The sequence below is a fragment of the Strongylocentrotus purpuratus genome, unplaced genomic scaffold (genome assembly GCF_000002235.5).
Source record: "Strongylocentrotus purpuratus isolate Spur 01 unplaced genomic scaffold, Spur_5.0 spur5_scaffold_7, whole genome shotgun sequence".
NCBI classification, from domain to species: Eukaryota; Metazoa; Echinodermata; class Echinoidea; order Camarodonta; family Strongylocentrotidae; genus Strongylocentrotus; species Strongylocentrotus purpuratus.
In genome coordinates, this window is record NW_022145613.1 from 12,938,152 (window position 1) to 12,943,673 (window position 5,522).

At 35.5% G+C, this 5,522-nt stretch overlaps 1 long non-coding RNA gene across 1 annotated transcript; it reads right to left on the reverse strand.

Moving 5' to 3' along the window:
* Positions 1 to 945: 945 nt before the first annotated feature.
* On the reverse strand, positions 946 to 5,066 carry LOC115919723. The gene is made up of 2 exons (XR_004061976.1): positions 4,886 to 5,066; positions 946 to 2,694 (listed from the first exon to the last, which is right to left on the reverse strand). It is a non-coding gene; the product is annotated as an uncharacterized LOC115919723 (long non-coding RNA).
* Positions 5,067 to 5,522: the final 456 nt, after the last annotated feature.

Consider the following 5,522-nt stretch of genomic DNA (forward strand, 5'->3'; position numbering starts at 1 on the left):
TTGTTGAAATGATTTTTAATACATGTAAAACTTGCAATGTAATTAGCTTTCGGGCTACCATTTTGAAGTTGTCTAATAACAAAAACCATTCTACATTAACGTGTTGCCCGCTTTGATAACGAACCACCGTGTGCCCTCGCCGTTCTCCACCGTCCGCAGACATTTTCGCGCACGGTGGCACACGGTAGGCCTACACGGCAGAGTGTGAGAGTCACTTTAGATAAAGAGAGAGAGAGAGAGAGAAAGGGGATGGGGGGGGGGTTATAATATGTTTTTAATCTAAGTTTTGACACATTTATTTAAGGCTAGCCGAATATCTCGTACAATTATCAGAAATCGAGGCTATTTATTATGATGTTGACAAAGATCGAGATCCCGCATGAGCGTCAAGCCGTGACGTAACATCTATTTCAAGTCTGTTTCCAATTCTACACTTCACCAAATCATGCACGAATACACGTATATATATCACGTCGCAAAATGTAATGCTCTTCAAATTGCTCAGTGAATACATTCAAGTCCTATGCGGCCCGCAGTTGCCGTTCATTTACATGACGGCTCTAAATCTTGCGGCGCTTCACCGCGCCATATCTGAACAGGCTTTTATGCTATACAGGTCAGGCAATACAGATTTTGTTTTCCTTCCACCGGGTTTCTTTATTGAATAATATCATTCACATGCATAATACGTATACAAGAAGAAATATGTACATGCAGAATTTCAAAATGATATTCTTGGCCATTCAAAATATGATAAGAACTTACATTTATAGATATCAGTTTCAAATTGCAGTTCATTTTTAAAATATCACAGATTTAGCCTACCTAGCAAAATAATTTAGGAGAAACAAACAATCAGAAACAGTTTGTAAAAGGAAACCACTTTTTCATAATTTTTTTTTTCAGATTTGTTTTACATAATATACTTTTCCATATCATGATAACACTTTATCGCTAATATTATATGTTAAAAAACTGGCAAATAACTGTTTGCATTTGGCTGCAAAAGTTTCTTTCTTTACTATAATTATAATGCAGTTGAGGGCACCGTAGTTACTTCCATTAAACCCAAACAATTTATTTTCATTTTAAACTTAATATGTACATTATTACGGAACAGTCAATGCTCAAGTTTTGATCATATTTCGTTTGAATAAATAAAGTAACAAAATATATGTAGAATTGTTTCTTCACTGTTATTACAGAATGTATTAGGGGGTATTAGGTTATCTTTACACTAATTTAAATCTTAGCAAAGCATCTTTCATATAACGAATTCTATGCAGTATCTTGAACTGAAACCACCTCAGGCAATAAAGATGATTTAGTTTAATTTAATTTAGTTCAATTCACATCTGATAAAAAAGATAAAATAGCAATTAAATTTCAACACACCATACATCATCTGTGTCTGAATAAATGTATCCCTTCCCGTCTCCGACAAGAGGTGGCGCTACACCTCTTACATCTACCAATTTTTTAAAACCATTAATTGAATTTTGCTCATGCAATCATTTTCAACTCTTTAATGTCCATCAAACGTACCATACTAATTTATACATTCATGTTTGGGTGAAATTCCCGAAATGTCAATATAAAATGTTCAATTATAAAACATAGCATTTTCTAGTTAAACTTGTGTTTAACTGGAAATGCCAACTCCAACAAAATTACTACGCTTTACACTTTGGCTCTAAACGTTTCTACACAAACTGATGAAATGTTCAATTACCAAGTCCATATAACTAACAGAACCACATTTCTGAGTTATGAAATCAAAAGTCATTGTCTCAACCTCATATATACCATTTTAATAGTTCCTTTCCTTTTTCCTCTCCTGTTAGTTTAATTCTTTTAATTATATAGAATAAGTAATACCAATTATTAAATAAAGCCCAACTTATTGAGTTTATGAAATACAAACAGTTATAAAACATTGATGAATTAACATCATTTTAAATACACTTGTGTATGCTAATTCTCCATGCGCCTCGAACACATTAGTCATGTGGAGTTGGCGCATTACAAATACTCTATATTATTATTATTATTATTATTATTATTATTATTATTATTAATTACATCAAGCTACTACTATTACAGTACTTTCCACATAACCAACAATCAACTACTGCCGTATCTTCAGCATAGTGGAATAATTATTAGTCAACTGCAGTCCTTTCAGTATACTGGGCTAGTATAACATTCGAATAGCTGTCAGCAGTTGCATATTAACATTAAGACACACGGAAAACAAGTACTAATGTCCTTTGCTTTATAATTGGACACATGCTTTTATTTGTATAAGGCATGTCAATCAATAATAACATTTATGATATTAACTGGTTCTTATAAAGCGCTTTACCATATATAACGTACGAAAGCGCGTACAATTACTATTACCCCGGTCATCGGATTAAATAACTATTCCGCACATTATGGAATACATTCTCCACTCATACAAACTGCGCTAGATAAATTCATTATTATAAGTAGTAGTAGTATTTATAAGTAGTATAGTGTGAAAGGGTCCCCCGGCCTACCCTCATACAAAAAACAACAACATGCACCTCCCTTTGTCTCACTTACTTTCTGCACATCTTTTACCACGGTAGCCATCTAATCAGAGACAAGTAAATCCTGTGTCCGTCTCCTCGCAATTGCCTCCATTAAAACAAGGGTTAGAGCGGCAGGCTGGTGACAGAAATAACACAGGGGGAAAAACTTGGATGAGAAAAGTGAATAACCCAAGGTCTAATACATTATATACATACATACATGTACAAAACAGTGACGTATATTGGTAGTAATAGTGGACACGAGGGTTCGTGTCCCATCCAATTGCAATTTTGTTTTAAAGAAGACTACTAAAGAATTCCAAGTAATTTTTCAATAGCTTGTACTTCACTGGAAGCTCATTTCCTCTTCGTTTATATGACATCAGAACCAAAATCACTCATTAACGATTTTAGACAGTCTGAAGTAAAAGTGTCCGAAACCCAATTGTCCAAAATGAGTGACTTCCTGCTACATTTCGGTCCATTTGGCTTTTAATGGAATTAATTATAAATGGAAATACACCTCTTCCACATGCTCTTAAAGGAAGAATCACACTGGGACCGAGCAGGCACAATTGTTGTATTGGGTATATAGCAAAAGTGCATTTGTTCAACTGCCTATTTCATTTCCTAAAACAAAAATGGCATATGTTCCTAACTAATTGCAAATTAAGCTACCTGCTCATTCATGCGTGATCCTTCCATGCTGATTTCGGAATCATATGAACTGATGGATATGGTTAACAAATATTATCTTTACGTCATCATTGAGCCCTCAAGACTCCCCCCCCCCCCCCCTCCCCCTCCCCTCCCCCCCCCCCCCCCCCCCCACAAGTAGAACAGCTACCGCCGCAGAGACGTGCAAGTAGCACAATACAATTCAGTAAATTTAATTTATACATCATTATATCACATTGGAATGGATTCACCGCCTTTTACGTGTGCATTAGTCATAAGTTTCAAAATATTAAAGCAGGTTGTTCGGTCGGCGGTTTTGTATTTTTATGCAACATGATATGTGCTCCAACAAAAATTTGAATGAACTTAATGTGGGCGTGATTTCAATTAGGGTCGACATTTATTTCCGTACGTATCATTATTTATTATTTATTCTTTCCTTTAGTTATTTAAGTTTTTACCCGGTTGTTCAAACGATATATCAATGGTGGCTTGTTCAAATCTAGTTAAATTTGGTTAAATTTGTTAGATGTGGTTATTCATCCTGTACTAGATTTTTGTCGTTGGGGTGGGGTTTAAGGCAGGCTTAATCAATGTCCTTTTTTCCTGTACACAACTAGCGTATAGGTGTCAAAAGGCCCCTTCAATAAACTATTCAACGTAAGTTCGAAACAATGTTTAATTCAGTTTTCTTCAATAAAACGAATTCATAGTACAAATATAGGCTACCAAGTCAACTGTCCATTTGAAAGTTTAAGTTAGAGTTGATATGCCTCTCCTGTTCATCAGATATTGTGTGAAACATACATTTTTAAAGGTTGACAAAAAAATTGAAAAAATTGAACAGAAGAAGCTTTTGAAAATGGCATGGCACGAAAAAACAAAACCGGAATGCAAAAAGGTTCAAATCTTTGGTGATATCGGAAATATTTATTGTTTACCCAGGAGCCTCTTCAGCATTGATGTTATTCTTTATTGGAGCCGCTCCAATTATCCTACAGTTGTCGTTTGCGAAAGATTACCCATTTACAACTGGGTGGAGAGGGACAAGTATGCCTTGCCAAAGCACATTTTAGTTCCAGGCTGGGATTCGAACTCTACGGTTGGACTGAGAGTAAATTGAATTAACCTCTATTATAATAACGACACCCTCTATTAGTGAATATAATATTGTAATTATATTGAATGAATGACATTTTCGGTAATAATATGCCTGGTCACGTTAGTAGGGCAATCCACAAGTTCCGATCGGTGTCATAACAAAAAGAAATTCCGATAGTTCATATATTCGAAAATGAAATAGGATCCGTAATTCCGAAAATGAGGTACAACAGTGCATCTTTTATCGGAATTATGAACCTTCCGAATACCGAGGCTTCTTAATTTTTAGAATAATGAACCCTTTTACACCTTTGAGATTATGAACATTCGGATATTAAACGAACCTCTGGAATATTGCAGCAAATGTTCGAAATCATAAACCCTCTTTCAACCATTGTGATTATGAACCCCTGATATGGAGAAGTTCATTTTTCGGAAGTACGAAACTTTGCAGTTATGAACCTTCGGAAAACGAGGCCTCCCTGCCCCCCCCCCCCCCCCGCTTTTTTTGTGCCGCCTTATTTCGGAGATTTGCATGAAAATACTACCTGGTTCTGTGCAATAATAACGCCGGACATCATCAGGAAACTGGTGGCCTGCTGGGAGGTCGGATTTTGACCACTTTTGATCGGGTTGCACGAGTTTCGGGACGAACTGTACAGTCTCACCGCTCTCCAGAGTGATTAAACGACATGATACGGTCACATGAGGACATCTGTCGTGTAATGCTGCAATGAAAGTGAGTTAAAGAATGAATAAATTGATAAATACGTTGATAGATAAGTACATCCTTAAACGAATTTATAAGTATAGAAGTAGATGCCAATGAAAAATATTTAAATAAATAAATAAACAATTATAGATAGACAAATGTACATTTGAAAAAAATACTCTTGATGAACAACCAATAAATTCCAATAGACAGAAGGAGCAACGCCTAAAATTGGTTTCCAGCATTGTTCCCAAATACTCATTTACCGTCGTAACAATCATAACACTTCCGAAACTATTCATGTATTTTCCAATAGTCATCTGCATCACTTCAATCCCAAACTTCCTTTTTCAGGAAAATTACTGAGCTTGAAAACTTTTCCAGTCACTTTATATTTCCAACTCCTTACAATCTTCACAGAACTAGTAAGTAGTCTAGTATCTCTTTGGTCTTAGGCTGCACTAATTATATAG